Here is an 18,119-nt window from a genome sequence, read left to right as displayed (position 1 = left end):
GAACATTGTACACAGAAACTGATACACTGTGGTACAATTGAATGTAATGGACTTCTCTACTAGAAGCAATGCAATGACACAGGGAAATCCAGAGGAACTTATGAGAAAGAACGTTATTCACATCCAGAGAAAGAACTGTGAGAACAGAAACACAGAAAAAAAATATAAGATCAATTATGTGGTTTGATAGGGATATGATTAGGGTTTTGATGTTAAAAGATCACTTTACTGCAAATATGAGTAACATGGAAATAGATTTTGAACAACGATACATGTATAACCCAGTGGAATGGCTTGTTAGCTCTGGGAGGAGGGAAGGAAGGGGGATGGAAATCATGAATCATGTAACCATGGAAAAATATTCTAAATTAAAAAAAAAACTTATAAAAAAAAAGAAATTGTGCTCTCTTGTCATTAAACTCTTCTCAGTCAACCATCATTCTTTTCATTCAGCATTCATTCATTCTCTTAAGCCAGCTTTCCTTCCAACTCCTTGTCTTAATGGATATGTGATAAATTGCTGAAGACACCCTATCCTTTGCAGTCCTTTTCATTGATATTGACTCTATGATTTCCACTGTTAGAAGGCAAGAAAGATGAGATGTTATTTTCTTTGTTGTATTCTTTCCCAATCCCTGCTCCAGACAATACTTATACCAATACTTATATCTCTATATATTATAGGCCAATAATCATATCAAATACCATTTCTCAGAGACTATTCTTTTTAAATATTTTATATTTTTCCTCAATTATAAGAAAAAAACAATTTTAACCTTCATTTTTAAAAGTTTGAGCCAAATTCTCACTCTCTCTCAATCCCTCCCTTCCCTTCTCTCCCTGAGATAATAAGCCATTGGATATAGATTTTACATATGTAATAGTGTAAAACATCTTTCCATAGTAATCATTTTGTGAAAGAGAACAAGAATAAACAAAAGAAAAGTGAAGAAATAAATAGTATTTCTCAGTCTAAATTTAGCCTCCATCATTATTTTGTCTGGAATAGCATTTTTCATCATTATAGGGACTGTTCCTTAAGACCACTAATGACTTCCTTTCACTAAATTCAGAGGTCGCTTTTTTATTCACCTTTAACTCTGCAATTTTTTACATAACTGGCTATCTCTTCCTTCAGAGTATTCCCTAATGTCTTATACTTCAGAGACATCACACTATTCTAGATCTCTTTCCCCTAACTGCTTTTTCTCTGGCTCCTTTTCTGCCTTCTCACCCTCTTCTTGACCTCTTTATATGGGTATTTCTTTACCATCTGTTTCTTGTTCCTTCTCCCTTCCTCCCCTCTCCTTTTTCTTTCCTTTTTTCTCCTTGTCATGTATCCATCAAATTCCCTCTTTTCCTAGAAAACCATGCCTTGTCCCTTCATATGGCATGATCATTATTCTGTGACTTGAAGGAAATCAGGGAAGTTGAGGCAGAAATGAGGAAGGAGATAACTTCAGGAATGGGGAAAGAGAATTTAAAATGATCAGAGATGGGAGCAACTAGGTGGCCCAGTCTATTGGGAGCCAGGCTTAGAGAAAGGAAGCCTTAAGTTCAAATATGGCCTCAGTTACTTCCTAGCTTTGTGACCCTGGGCAAGTCACTTAACCCTCATTGCCTAGCCTTTACCACTCTTCTGCCTTGGAGCCAATACACAGTATTGATTCTAAGACAGAAGGTAAGGGTTGTTTTTTGTTTTGTTTTAAGAAAAAAATTCCCAGAGTTGGGATAGTGTTTTGTGTGGGGAACAGTAAAGAGGCTGGTTTCACTGGGTAGAATTAATGTGTAAGATATCAGAAGTCAGGGAAGAGATAATCCAATCCTACTATATTCTATCTTGTCAGACCTTATCTGGAGTATTTAACTCCAGTTCTGAGAACTACATTTTAGAAAGGAAATTGATGGTCTGGAGAACGTCAAGAGGAGAGCACCCAGAATAATGAGTTCATGCCATATGAAGGGACAAATCATGGTTCTCCAGGAAAATTTTGAATTCCTTTTTGAGTTCTTCTAGTGTTTGAGACTAATTTCCATTTTTCTTTGAAATTTTGCATGTGTTTGCTTGGAGCTCACTATCCCCATTTTGAATCTGTGTTTTGCTTTTTGTCTCCATTGAAATTTTCTAAAGAGGTGTTTTTTTTTCTGTTTGCTCATTTTCCCACCTTTCCCCCTTCTCCCCCCCAACGCCCCCACGAACTGGGAATTCTGAAAGCTGTTGGTTTTGTTGACTTATGCCGAGTCATGGAATTTGGTGCAGTAGGTGGCGGGGGGAGGGGAGTGGCTAGCACTCCTCTGTGTGCAGTTTTGCTTCTGGATCTCTCTTATCTTATGAAAATCAAATCTCTCTGCTTACTTTTCAAATTATATTTATCAGGAGATCCCCCTCACTCCATCCTACTTTTGGTTTTCGACTCCTTGCAGTTTGAGGCACTTTTTAAAAGATTGGATTGGAAGGATTGTCAGGACAGTTTCAGTTTTTGTGCCTGCTAAATTGCCATCTTGGCTCTGCCCTCTGACCACCCCCCATCCCCCGCCCAGTCACCCTGGTAAGTGATTCTTGGTTAAAATTCTAGCAGCTTTGCCTTCTTGAATATCATATTCCAGGCCTTTAGATCAATCCTTTAATGTAGAAGCTGCTAAATCTTGTGTTATCCCAACTATGACTCCACAATATTTAAACTGGTTCTTTTTGGCTGTTTGCAATCTTTTCTCCTTGACCTGGGAGTTCTGGAATATGGCTATAATTTTCCTGAGAGGTATCTTTTTGGAATCTCTTTCAGGAAGTGATCAGTAGATTCTTTATTCTATTTTGCCCTCTGGTTCTGAATATTAGGGCAGTTTTCCTTGATAATTTCTTAAAGAGAATGTCTAAGACATGTTTTTGATCATGGCTTTCAGGGAGTATAATAATTCTTATATTAACTCTCCTGATTTTTATTTTCCAGGTCAGTTGTTTTTTCAATGATATATTTCACATTTTCTCCTATTCTTTTAATTCTTTTGACTTTGATTGTTTCTTGATGTCTCATGGTGTCATTAGCTTCCATTTGCCCAATTCTGATTTTAAGGCATGATTTTGTTAAGTGAGCTTCTGTACCTTCTTTTCCATTTCGTCAATTCTATTTTTTAAGTAGAATTATTTTTCTCATTGAGTTTTGTACTCCTTTCCTCTTAGGGCTAAGTCTGTCTTTCAAAAAGTTTTCTTCTTCATTGCATTTTTGTATGCCTTTTTCTATTTGGCCAATTTTACTTTTTAGAAAATTCTTGTCTCCATTGGATTTTTCTTTTTCTTTTACCAATTGGTTTATTTTATTTTTTAATTTATTAATTTCTTTGGTTTTTTTTTTTTGTGTGTGTGCCTCTTTTACCTAGCTGTTGACTCTTTTTTCACAATTTTCCTAATTTTCTTCTACCTTTCTTATTTGATTTTTAAAATCTTTTTTGAGCCACTCCACTAATTCTTTTGGGTTTAAGAGCAGTCCATATTTTCTTGGATGTTTCAGATAGAGCAGTATTGACTTTGTGGTCCTCTTTTGAGTTTATGTTTTGGTCTTCTGGTTACCAAAATAGCTTCCTATGTTGAGTTTCTTTTTTTGTTTGCTCATTTTCCAGTCTTTTTCTTTTCTTATAATTAAAAAAAAAATAAAGTCATGGTGAAGGAAACCCTGTTCTAAGCTTCAGGTTCTTTATGCACCTGTCTTCAGAACAGATTCTGGGAATTTATTTGCTTTCAGTTCTTACAAGATGGTATGAGTTAAGAAGTATATTTAACACTTTCTCTACCTGTGCTTTGATCTGTGAGTAATCCCAAGCACTCTTTCCACATTGGAACTGTGATCAGGGTCCCCTGCTCCACCATGACCATAAATGAGGGTATGCTAGTGCTTCTCTTCATCCTGAGATGTGGGTACTGTGACCTGGTTCTGTGTATGGGCAATGCAGCTAGAGTCTTGCACCCAGAGACAGCAAAGGGATTCCTATAATCTCCTCCTGAGCAATTGTCCAGTCCCCAACCTCCCTCATACTATCTGTGGCTGAGAGCTCCAAAAGCCTTTGCTGCCCAAGGCCTGTGGCTGAACTGGGACCTGCCTTGGTGCTGTGCTCTACTTCCATCCAGGTGTACTAGAACACTTGTGCCAGCCTGCCAGGTTGTTTTAGACTGAAAAATGACTTCATTTTGTCTTTTTGTGGGTTATGCTACTCTAGAATTCATTTTGAGACAGTATATTATAGCTTTCTGGAATGTAATTTGGTAGAGATTAAGCCCCTATTATGTACTAGACAGCATACTCAACCCTGCTAGCTCATATTGTGTTTGCAGCCCATTAAAACTCCTGGGTCTTTTTAGATGAATAGTTTTCTAGCCACATTTCCTTTGATCTACTACCAAAGTTGGTTTTTTGAACTCAAGACTTCACACTTATTTATTCAATTTCCTCATATCAGAACAACTCAATTTTCTAGCCTATTAATCATATACTTACACATACACATACACACACATATATGTACATGAGCATGTTGTGGGGTCCTTGAGGTGAACCCCTGAGGTTTAGGATGGGTACCCTTTGCAATAATGCAAGACTCCAAAACTTAGCTGAAAAAATAAAAAGAGAAATTTATTAATTTAGAAGGTAATGTTGAATGGTCAGGAGACAGGCTCAAATGTATAGACTGCCTCCTTGAAGGGATGAATTCTAGGGTTTTTATACTTTACAGCAGGTGGTATGTGACTTGAGGAAGGTATGAATTCAGACACAAGTGAGGGTGGTATTGGTCACCTGACTGAGGTCAGAGTGGTGTCTTATTTCCTGAAGACATAGGGTATAGCTTAGGTAGATGTCCTAGATTTCAACCCAATGATAATTGGGCCATATCCAGAATATGTATATCTATATCCATCTCAAAACCTTGGGGAGAATCTGAGGGGGATAGTTCTCTCTAGGGTCTTTCTCTTGGATGTCCAGGTTCTTATCATGAGTTCTTTGATGTTTTAGGGTTAGTAGTCACAAGAATGGAAGGAAGGAAAGGAATTTTCTAGCTTACAGTTTGGCCTGAAGCACTTCTATAATTTGGGGATACAACATCCCATGCCAAACACATATACTTCTGTGTGTGTGTGTGTGTGTGTGTGTGTGTGTGTGTGTGTTCCTCAGGAAGGACTAGCATTTCTGGTGTGAGAGCTTGTAGACTTCTTTTCAAGGCTGTTCATCCACTTTTACTGACTACTTGTCATTCAACCATCTCCAGTGGCTCCAAGAAGTTATGGCACACAGTGACCACACTCTAGTTAAGCCATCTTGGCATACATGCTGTGATATGGAAATCACATTAAAAGACTGATATATATTAATTTAAGGTCGCCAAGGAATTCAGCTATGTAATTCCTAAATGAAAACTCAAGTCAGCAGTCAACCTTTTATGGAGTTTTTAATTACTAACAGGAGGAAGAAAGGTGAGAGAGAGAGAGAGAGAGAGAGAGAGAGAGAGAGAGAGAGAGAGAGAGAGAGAGAGAGAGAGAGAGAGAGAGAGAGAGAGAGAGAGAGAGAGAGAGAGAGAGAGAGAAAGGGGAGAGAAGGGAATAGGGCTTAAATACCCACTCTACTTAGGCTGGGCCAAAGGCCCAAGGCCTTGGATAGCCGAGGCAAAGAAAAGAGATCAGTCCTATCACTCACGTGACCAAAATGGAGAAACTGTCTGAGGGCCTCCACTCTAAGCACCAGGCTCCAACTACCACACTCTCCCTCCACACAGGAAGTTCCAGCCTCCTCAACTCTCCTCTACCTCACTTCCTGTGTCTCACCTGTGCCAATGGTGGCTCTAGCTTAACCCAGGACCACCCAGAGGTCTGTCCCCTTTGCACATGTCTGTTGAAGGTCATATTCTCAAATAATTAAATCTTGAGATTTGCTGCAGCCCTTCCTAAATCTTGTTACCCTGAGTAGGGTGGAGATTGTAGTTTCCAAGACCTGATTCTGTCATTCCAAATATCTCTATTGTTATTGATCAGGAAATAGCCAAATCCCATCCTCTAAAGAATGGTTTGAACAGGGTTGAGTAGTTTTGAAATTCACAATGCTAAAGCAAATTGAAGGAAACTGAGAGGTCTCAAACACATCAGGGAGTGAGGGGGATATCTGCCCCAAATATGGGAAGACTTCCAGTGAAATGGGTAGATGAGAAGAAGTTTTTCCAATGTCCATGAAGGCTGAAGCAGATTCTGTGGAGTGTTTAGAATTTGGTCAGACATAGAAGAAACCAAGGTCATCCCCTGCATCCTAGACCATTTTCAATAACCTGACTTTTGCCTTGCCATTGAATTTCAATGACTATAAAAGAGAGAGTGAGGCTGATGACTTTGTGCAGTTCTGCCTCACTTAAATTTAATTCATGCTCACATCAAGACATCATCTGTGATGTCATTGGCTCCCTTTGAAATGAAGGACAAACAATTATCTCTATCTATATCTGCTTTCATTTACTGATGCTGAGAAGAGATTGAGAACAGCTGCCCCTAGTTGTAAGCAGAGTGATTGATATATGTACATACTGGCTACTTTCCTGAACCATTCTCTATTCTATCATTGTAGAGGAAGAGTCCCTCATGTTTCCTGTAGCTGTGCTATGTGCCCATCACATAGACATGACCACCATTGACAGCTGCTTTTCCTTTCAAGCCAAAAGCCTTTCTGCTCCAGTGGCAAATATGGCCCTTGGATGTTCCTTCCTTCCAGGATGCATTTGTGTAATAAATAAGGGTTCCCTCTTTTCCTATTTGCATCCCATGGGTGCTTTTTGATTGCACCTGTGTCCATTGACTGTTTTTTATACTATTTTTCCATATCCAGAATCTGGCGTCCATTGTCCCTTGTAGCTGTTCTGCTGGGAAGGAAGGAATATTATTGATACCCATTCTTTCATCTGAGTAAAGCAGAAAATTAATTGAACCAAAGTTGCCAAAATGGTCAAGGAAAGCCATTTGCTTCTTGGTGCATACTGACCACTAAAGCCATTCTGTGGACAGCTCCATAGATCAGATGGTGTCACTTTAGTCTTTAGAGATTTCATCTTGTCTTTCTTATCTCAAAATCCCCTTCAGGGTCAACCTGCTGGAAACATTCAGAAAAACTGGAAAGGCTAAAACACATCTGGTAGCTTCCAAAAAGTTGGTGCACACCTGTAGGAAAGTCACTCACTTTTCAGAATCATCACCCTCTTGAATTCTTGCTTGTTGATTGATTGTCTTGGGAATGCTGAGGCTCAGTTTCCTCATCTGTAAGACAGTATGCTTGGTCTAAATAGTCTTGGTTGTCCCTTCCATTTTGAGAACTTATGAGTATTATCTGGACAGGGTGAAGGTCTAGATCAGTCTGGATGATGTTTGGAATTATCCCTAGACACTACCAGTTCAGCTTGGGAGCCAAGGCTTCTTGGGCAGAGAATGGCTCAGAGATGTACTGGACAGGCTGTTTGCTGGGCTGTGGTTACTGATGAACTCTTGTGGCTGATTAATACTATTTCCTGTCAGCTTTCTCAGAGACTTATCTCCTGTGGACTGGATTGCCTGTCCTTGTAAGACCCCAGGGCTAAGTTGGTTTATCCCTGATAAACGCTTCATTTGTGAGAGTAGATCCAAACTGTATTTACTAAAAGGAGCCTGTTAAAATAGAAAAATGGTCACAATCAGAGAACATTTTTCTATCCACGCTACTTGCCAGCACTTCTTATGAAGGAAAAGGGAGGCAAACTCCTTACCATTCTAGCCCAACGATTTTGCAATTTTATACTGACATTGATTATAGCTTATCTAACTCCATAACAGATCTATCTTACACATAAGATAGAATATAGCTTAAAAAATCAGGAGTGATACAAAGGGGGGAGAAATCATCCTTGTCTTCAGATAAGATTTTGTATTATGATAAGTCACCCTTACCAGACACCTCATCCTAAGCAGAGGTCTTTTTGTAAAGATCAATATTGTCACTGTCCCTGAGTGGCAAAGAAATATTTTTTCCTCTGCACATTAAAACTACATTCAAGAAGCATGAATTGGTGAAGACTGACATAACCCTTCTGTCTGACTGGTGTCTTTGAAAAACCATGTCACTCTACTTCCCTGAGAGCTAACATACTGATTTTGAATCTCTTAAAATATAACTTCCAATTAGAGAAAACTGAACAAGAAAAAAAAAAAGATACATGTAGAAACCCAAGCACAATATCAATATTTCTTTCTCATTCTTGATTCTTGTTCACATTCATCATCCTACCTAAAAATTCATTATAATAAAATACTCATTAAATGGAAAGGGAAACATTTCCCCCCCTCTCAGACATGCAATACAAGATTCATCTCATCCAATAGGCAAAAACCAAGGAAAGATTTGACCAGGAGGGAATAAAGACTCATAAGGTGTCTTTTTTGGCCCTGGCCTTTTTTGACCTTACTAGAATCCAAACCTGCTTTAAAGGAGAACAGGTGCGAGACTCTGCTGACGGAAAGCTGTGGACAAGAGGCAGGGATTATCGTGAAGAGAGATGGCTGGACCGGGAGTCAACAAGACCAAGATTCCATGCTTAACTAGCTGTTTGACCATGGCCAAGTTATGAAATTCTCCAAACCTCAGTTTCCTCATATGTAAAGTGGAGATAATAATACTTAAAGTACCTTCCTACCTCATATGAATTATTATATGTAAAGTGCTATACAAACTCCAAAGCATGATAAAAATGCCACTTTTGATTAAGAGAGAAGTCTAATTTCCAAGATAACCACATCTCAAACCATAGAGGTCTACGTAAATTAATAATAATAGCATTTTATTTAGGAAGGTCCCAAGTGGAACAAAACATCTGTTATTTCTCATTTGTGTTGCCAAGCCTGGGGTCTGAATGAGAGAAGAAGCCCTAACTAATAAGGGATGGCAGGGAAGGGCTAGGTAAGTCACTTTGTCTCTGTGGATCTGTTTTCTTATCTGTAAAATGAGGTAAGGGTGACTCCCTAATCTTGTGGTTTTGTTTGCTGCTATTTCTTGGTCTGTATCTCCTCATTTTCCTGTTACTGGTAATGCTTTGGAGGAGAACAGGAGTCTATTTTAGCCCAGGCATTTGGGAAATGAGGTGATTAGATAATTATCCTATCATGGGTTCAGAATGAATTATCTCAGATGTGTACTACCTGTGTATAGTTCATTGACTTTTGCAGTTGGATTTGACTTCCTGAGACCTTTTGACAGGACATTTCGAAAGCTGTCTCCAGTTTTGTTTCTGTGGGTTTAATGTCATTAAGTAAAAATTTTTGGGAAATTTCTAAGAAAAAAATGTCACTTCATAAAATGTTATTTCCTGACTGAATTAGGCATATTTCTTAATAAAAGTTTGGGTTAAATAACAAAGGAGAACTTAATCCTTGCCTGTGGAAAGTATAAGATCCCACAAAATCTCGTGGACTTTTGGGAGGCTGGCTTTTAGAGTGCCTATACCTACTTAGAGAAGCAGTTTTCTAATTGGTTGTTGGAGCAGTGTAATCTGATAAGAGATGTATTCTTCTGCAACCCTTAGGAGCATGGTTGATCAGTTTGAGGAGATGGGAATAATGTGTTAGGGAGAAATAGAAAGTGTTTTTAAAACCATGATCTTCAAAGTGCTTTTACATATAATATCTCATTTGATATGCATAACAACCAGGATAGGCAGATCCTACTCCATAATTATCATTTCCTTTCTAAAGATAAGGAAACTAAGACTCCAAGAGACAAAATAATGTAGCTCAACTCAGGTGACTTTCAAAATGGAAGAACCAAGAGGAGAACCCAAGTCTTCAGCCTTATAGTTCTGTGATTTTCCATTTAATTTCAATTCAATTTAATTAAAATATTTTTATTGGGTATCTAATATATTTAAAACACTTAACCAAATGTTGGGGCTACAACCCCCTATCTGCTTGTCCCCTCCAGTCCAAGGCAGTTTCTGTGCTCAAAGAGCTTGTGTTATCACCAACGAATTATTATTAAGTGCCCACACCCATGGGTTGTGGATCAGCCAGTAAAAGAGATAGTTCTTGTCTTTTTGGAGACTAGGATCTTGCCAACTGGCAAGCTGACAAAACCCTACTCAATTATAGCCACTTTTGAGTTTATATCTTTATAAGAATAGAAATACAGGAGCAACTCAGGGGAAGACTTTGCCTTGATGAGCAGTTTCATGAACATTCAGCTCACTCTACCAGCCTTTCTAATTCTTCATTTTGTAAAGCTAAAAATAAACTACACCCATCCATAATCATGCCATCTGGAGGGGCAGTGCACCTGTTATTTATTTATTTTCTTTCATGTGCAGGCTAAACATACCATCAGGCATATACTAGGTCTCCCATGGAAAAATAAAATGGAATTTAAGGCATTTGCCTGGATAATTTGAATTAAAAATAAAAAATAAATAACTTTTGTTTGAGATAATCAAATTCTTATAAAGCACAGATAGAAGTAAAATCTATACACTTGACTAAATAATTTTAGACAGACAAACCAGACAGTTCACACACTTCTCCCCCATAACATTCAAGCCTTGAATGATCTGAATTATTCAGATAACTTAATTATAAGAATAACAATGGATAGTATTTATATAGTACTTTAAGTTTACAAAGGTTTACAAAACACTTTAAAATATTATCTAACTTTATTTTTGTAACAACATTGGACGATAGGTTTTATTATTATCCCCATTTTATAGATGAGGGAAATGCGGCAGGTTAAGTAATATTAACAGGATCACATAGATATTAATAATAATAATTAGTTAACATTTAAATTGCATTTGCTCTATGCCAGGTACGGTGTTAAGCATTTTACAATTATCTGAACCTCATATCAACCCTGGGAGGTAGGTAGGTGCTATTATGATCCCCATTTTGCAATCAAGGAAACTGAGGCAAATAGAGGTTAAATGATTTGCCTTATTCACAAAGCTAATATGTGTCTGAGGCTGAATTTCAAATCACATCTTCTTGATTCCAGGTGCAGGGCTCTATCCATAGCACCTTAAGTGTCTTGAGACATCTACCCAGGGATGATGCATCCTTTTCTTTGCTTGAACTCTACAGATAATTGTTTCATTTCTCTACTTCTGTAGTGTATATCTGTCCTTAGATCATTTGTGCTCTTCTTTTTTTTTAAGTTTATTTATTTATTTAGTTGATTTAGAACAATTTTCTATTTTTACATGATTCATGTTCTTTTCCTCCCCTCTTCCCACCCCTTCCCATAGCCAATGAGGAATTCCACTGGGTTTTACATGTGTCATTGACCATGACATACCTCCATATTATTATTTGCACTAGGGTGATTGTTTAGAGTCTACATCCCCAATCATATCCCCATTAATCCATGTGATGAAGCAGTCGTTTTTCTTCTGTTTCTACTCTCACAGTTCTTCCTCTGAATGTGGATAGCGTTCTTTCTCCTAAGTCCCTCAGAATTGTCCTGGATCATTGCATTGCTGCTAGTAGAGAAGTCTATTACATTTGATTGTGCCACCATGTATTGTGCTCTTCTTTTTCAAGAGAATAGATTTTGAAGACTTTTAGGAACATGACAATCAGAAGGTAGCAAGCATACTCTGATGGAGTGAGGGTTATCCTCTATCCAAGTGTGAGGTAGACCCAGATTCAAGTTCAGCTTTTGATATGTAATAATCACGTTACCATGAATGCTCATTTCTCTAAGGGTATAATGTACAGACCTTTGCATAAGGTGTTTTATTCTGTGTATCTCCTCCTCTGATGAAAAGCAGGTGAGTACTTGAAAGAAAAACAAAGGATGGAAAATAGCTCCTCTCTCTTTTGGAAGAGAACCTTGGAACTCCTTGAAGGCAAGGCTTGCTTTATTTATTGTTCTGTATCCTCTGGTGCTTTGCAACAGGCAGGGTTGGAATTTAATATTTGTTGCTGAAAGAGAATAAAACTGTTGGCTGTATTGATGCCAACCATCACCAAGTGCAGCGGATGTATAGCAATTAGGTCAGAAAGTTAATCTAGAACTTTAAGGGAGTTAAAGTAAGAATGTCTTTGACTGGAATTATTCAGTTAATTGCCTCAGTTTTTAAACATAATAGAATCTCCTCTTATGTGAAAGACACAGGGTAAGCAATGAAGAATGAGGCATAGATCCTAGGGGGGCCAGGGAACTTCCCTGGAATTAAGTGTAGTGGAAAGAGTGCTGGACCTGATGTCAAAAGGACCAGAGTCCTCCTAAGATACTCCCTAGGTTTGTGACTCTGGGCAAGTTACCTGATCTCTCTGTGACTCAGTTCCCTCCTGTGTAAAATAGGGAAAATAATAGCACCTATGCCCCAGGGTTGTAATAACATAATATATGTAAATCACTTTGCAGACCTTAAAGCACTACATAAATGCTAGCTATTATAAAGAATATTTTCATTTGCTCTTCATAGGGTATTTCTCAGTTATTCTTCCCCATTCATTCCCCGATGGAAAAAAAGGTCCTTGAGCTAATAGTCTGTGAGTTCCCACTGTTCTGCAGATAGCCAAGGGCAGTTGGTCCCAGAGTATTGGTACAATGATTTTTTTGCTACCATGTGCTAGCTCTCTTGGAGCATCACATGAAGAACAATCAGATTCCAAATGAGAGACGGGGCAGCATTCCACCAGCCATACTGTCACCACATTGCGGGGATGGAGCCTTGCAGCAGGCACACTCCCTGTAGGCAGGACCCCGTGCCAGATCTCCCTTTCGGTGGTCTGTGCCAGGCATTTTGCTTCTCATCACTTGGAGTGATGACACACTGGAGGAGTCTAGTTCAGAGATATCTCTGTTGGATCGGTTAATTCCTTAAATGAGACAGGGCTGTTAACTTGGAAAGCTTCATAGCTTTTCAAAGGAAAGGGAGTAAAAACAAACCTTTTCCCTGGCGATCTTAACAGACATGTGCCGGGAAACCGTTCGGTGCTAATTGTTGTGAAAATGTGCCAGGTAGGCTCCCTTTCATGGGCCGGTTCCCAGTTGCCAACCATAATTAATAGTGCTACAGTCTTCAAGGCCATAATGCTCATCAGTTATTAATTAGCAATTCATTTTGTTGAATAAATAATACTTATGATTGATGATAGAACTTGTAATTGGGCACTGGAAGCAGTCCTCCAGGGAATGGCTTTCCAGCAAGTATTAACTATGACATAGTAACAGTTAAGAAACTGAGGATCACTTAAGCAAAGCTGTGTTAAACAATTGTGACATCGGCAAGGTGGTTCCTTTCCATAGAAGGAAAATCTCCCTTGAACTTAGGCTGGGTATCTCTAGCACCTGAGTGTTAACCACTTCTGGGTACTTAGCACTTCCCACCTCTCTTCATTTCCCCGGAAGCCTGTAAACACCACTCACCCATAAAATGCAATTTTGTTCTTATCTGTACCATTCTATTGACTTTGCGTGACTCTTGCGATTGGTTCTCTATTATGCTTGAATCTTGGTAAAGATATCCGGGGAAACATGCTCTTTCAAAAGAGGCAATGATAGAAATTTCTATTTGAAATTACCCCTTCAGTTAAATTTGCTGGAGATTAACAGATTTTGCTGCCCAATTGATTTTTTGGCACTGGAGTGGAGATCCATCCGGCAGAGATAAAGTGGGGTTCATTTAGCACATCCCTTCCAGGGGGAAACAAGGACCTGGTAAACAGAACCAGCCAAGCCTCTTTGTTGACTCTTCAGTGAAAGCAAGACAACTGGAGCAGGTCAGCTGCTGACCAGATGCTGCCTTCAATTAATATTCCAACCCTAAAAGACATTTATCGCTCACTCTAGAAGGCAGAGCAGCTGAGTAATAAAGGGAACCACAAAAGGTCTTTTGCAAAAGCATTCATGATGGCTAAATTGCTTGAAATAAATCAGTCTCCCCCCTCCCCCCTAAATAAACATAGTTTGTACAGTGCATGTAAAACAAATTTCTGGTGTTTAGAAGAAGCATCGCCAAAGTGGGAGCCTGTCTTTGACAAGAGCATGAAATGCGCTTCACTGGCATGGTGTATTGTGTGTGTATGTGTGTGCGTGTTGGGTTTTGTTTTCATTTTTTGCCTCTTCATTCCTTTTAGAAGAGAAGGGTTAATATGCTGTAAGATCTCATTGCCAGTTAAATAGGTCCTGCACCCTTTTAAGGGAGTAAAAACCTGCAAAAGAGCAAGTTAAAAAGAAACCAAGAGACTGTGTTGTAATGCTAACAGGCAATTAACAAACTCATGGGTGTTAATTATTTTCATACTGTATCATGTTCAATTAGCTTAGTCCCTGCAACAAAGGCAACCATGAACAATTGCTTTGATAGGCGTACAGTACTTCATTTGTAGTTAATCGGTTTAAGCCTTGCAGTTGCTAGGCTACCTCAGTCTCCAGAGGTAAAAGGCTGCACAGATGCACTATGTTTAAATGACTACAGAGAACTGTTTAAACTCAAACCATGTATAACTCTTTATTGATTTTTCACAGAAGATCTCAGCTCTGATGATAAGGTTTTGATATATTTTCCTGCTACAGCCAGTCCCTTGGAGTATTGCAGAAAAAAATCTGTCAATATGCTTCTATTATGATCTCTTGATCTGTGCCTATAAAAACCTTTAGCCGCAGCCCTTATTATAAAATAATGGAAGAAGCAATATCTGACTTTTTTTTCCCACCCTGTAATACATGAAGATTTTTTCCCCCTTCCTATTGCCTTTGGATCCAAATTACGGGACTTCCTCTGTACCCATGCTCTAAAATAATAAAGAAGAATTTCTAGCACTAATTAATTTGATTGACTCTCAGCAGGAAGGGATCAGCTGTAGCATCATGAACTTTAACAATAACTACCAACTGATGGGCAGTTCACATCAATAAGACCATCACTAGCCTCTCTCTCACCTGTCACCAGGCGGGGAGTGAGCAATAACCGCCCCCCTACAGATGCACACTGCTTAGGACTTTCTGCCCTATTAGCAATTTATAATGGTGATCAAGAAACAGTCAGAGGCAAATCAAGACAACTGTCTGGCTGCCTGTTTAATTGGCCTTGTTTGCTTTTTGATAAATGGCTCGTGACTGCTACAGGCCCTTGTATTTTGACTTTTAATAGGCCATTGTGATTAGACTACCAACAGATACTAGGTCAAAATGGAGGGAAGGTGCAAAAAATGTTAATTAATATCAATAATAGGCAATTATTAGTTAGACAGAAGGACCTACTAGCTGTGGGCTCTAATGACTTAGAGTTAACTTGAAGAGAAACGCTGCCAAATTAGCATAACTGTGTAAGCAGGCTGTGTGGTAGATCCTAGCAAACATCTGTTATGTTAGTAATTCAAATAGAATTTCTGCCTTTAGAGTGATATTTGCAGCATCAGCAATCCCTCTTGGCCATTTCAAGGCACTAACAATACCCTGGTGACTGGTGTCCTTCCAATTGGGCTTCATTGCAGTCCAAGAATTAAACTGCAACTTTTCATTTGGATTATACTGCTGAGGAGCTCGTCCTCAGGGCTCCAGCCAGTGGAGGTTAGGTGAGGGGCTTCTGAATGGCAAAACTGGTGAAACCGGGGCAGGGAAGGACCAAGCTTGAGAAGGGACATATGTCTATATGTATGTAGGCACACACAGACACAAAACCCAGAACAACACATGGCTAAGTCTCATAGGGTTCAGGAATTGTTCTTTGTGTACTGTGGGTATAAAAGGTATGGATGGTGCAGAGTACCCCCTATCCCTTCCCTCAACTCTCACCAGCCTCTCTCTTCCCAGACTCGGGTTGGCTTGGTCATCCCACCTGTTTCCGTGTTGTCAGGTTGCTGTGGTTTCCTAAAAGGGGTAGTCATGTAGCTACAACCCATTCTCAGCATCTTAGGGGGTAACTCTAGTGTGAGGAAAATACATGCCTATGCTCACAACTATAATTCCTGAGCCCCCATGAGTGTGTTTTTCATTTACCATCAATCAGAATGATATCATTAGCTTTTAATGATGAAATATTTATTAACCAAGAAGGTTAAAACTAGAATAATATAACATTTATTCACTAGAAGATCAGTAATAATCAAAACATAATAGTCCACCTGAAAGCTTGTGTCACACTTTCTTATTAATGTATATAATGTGGGAAGAATAATTGGTACAAGGTTCCAAAAATAAAGCAGTGAAACACATGTACAGGGAAATCCAAGTGTTTGGGACAGACTATTTTAGGGAGCAATCTGAACTATGAATCATTTGCTTCTCTTCTGAGACTCTTTGCTCTTCTGTTGGATGAAACTGCTTCTCTGCTTCTCTCGGTTTGCTGAAGCAGTGTTAATTAAGCTCTTGTAAAGCTAAAATCAGTCTTAAATTTGAGATCTACAGAGCTTCCCAGGGCTGTTCTCTTGGCTAGGTTCTAGGGCAGCATGACTCTTAGTGAAAAGCAGTTCCCTTTAATCCTTGGATCTGCAAAGTTATTTAGCTCTTACAGCCATGTTGGTGAACCTATGGCACACATGCCTGGGCTTGCTGAGGGGGATGCTCCCACTTCCTCTCCACGTACACATGAGGACATTTCTCACACAATCTATCCCTCTGTCTAGCAGCCCAATGGGAGAGCTTCCTCCCCTCCCCTTCTCCACCACACCTGAGGACATTTCTCACATGACCTGCCCCTCTGCCCAGCAGCCCAATAGGAGTGCTTCCTCCCTCCCTTGTCTAGGGCAAGGCAGGGGACTTACATGAAGTGCAAGGATTATAGTTTGGGCATGCTGTCTCTAAAAGGGTCACTATCAGTGCTTTATAGGCATTGGAGGAATCTCCCCTCTTGAGCCACAGAAGACAACAAAAGACAATAAAGGTATGCCTTTGAGGGGTTTCCTCTGTCTCTCAAGCTTTTAAGCAAGGTAGATTTTTCCTTAGCCAGCCTGTTGCACAATGTGGGATGCTGCTTTCACCAATCAGTTTCTTTAGCATCAAAGTTTTCCTCCAATAAAATCAATGCCATGCACTAACCACAAAGAAAGTGTCTTGAATTGGCTATTGTCAGCTGTGTTCAGCTCCTTTCAGCTTCTTAGCTCCACTGGCTTCTTTGTCCTTTCAATTTCTCTCATCTTGACATATTGATTGACTTCTTAAGTGTTTTTTAAACCCTTCCTTTCTCATTCTATAATTTCTCATGCCTCAAATTAAAGCCTACCAACATTTTTTTGACCTTTAAAGCACTTTATTTTATTTTTAACCAAATAAATATAATAAATTTACACATAAGTTTTCCAAATTGTCTTGCTTCCTGCTTCCCTCTACCCTCCCAGAGATGGCAAACAATTCGTTCTGGGTTATACATATATTAGCATGCAAAACATATTTCCATATTGTTAATTCTTGTAATTGAATAGTTTCACAAAACCAAAACAATGAAGCATATACCTAAATAAACAAATCTGCATTTCTACTTCAACAGTTCTTTCTCTGGAGATAGATAGCATTCTTTGTCATGAGTCCCTCAGAATTGTCCTGAATGATTGCATTGCTCATAGTAGCTAAGTCTATCACATTTGATCATTCCACAATATTGTGATTACTGTGTACAGTGTTTTCCTGGTTCTACTTATTTCTCTCTGCATCAGTTCATGAAGGTCTTTCTTGTTCTTTCTGAAATCATCCTATTCATTATTCCTTACAGCACAACAGTATTCTGGCACCATCATATGCCACAATTGGCTCAGACATTCCATAATTGATGGATATCTCTTTAGTTGCTAATTCTTTGTCACCATAAAAAGAGCAGCTATAAATATTTTTTGTACAAGTAGGTCCTTTCCCATTTTTAAAAATCTCTTTGGGATACAGATCTCCTCCTGGCATTTTTGACCAAGTATTTTAGATATCTACTGGAACACATGTGTAGTACTCAGCTAAAGTGCTGCCATTAGGGCTGCCTACTACTCTGTCTATCACATGTAGTCATTCATTTCCAACTAAGGTGGAAAAACTAAAAAATCCATATTTATGCCAATTATGCCACAAATTAGTTAATATATAATATTCCTATAAGTCATAAACAGTTCTTTGATTTAGTTTCCCTGCAATAAAAATCTAAAGTCTCACAAATAG

This window comes from Monodelphis domestica, chromosome 4 (genome assembly GCF_027887165.1).
Source record: "Monodelphis domestica isolate mMonDom1 chromosome 4, mMonDom1.pri, whole genome shotgun sequence".
Lineage (NCBI taxonomy): Eukaryota > Metazoa > Chordata > Mammalia > Didelphimorphia > Didelphidae > Monodelphis > Monodelphis domestica.
The sequence above is the reverse complement of the archived record's forward strand: the minus strand, read 5'-3'. Positions refer to the sequence as shown.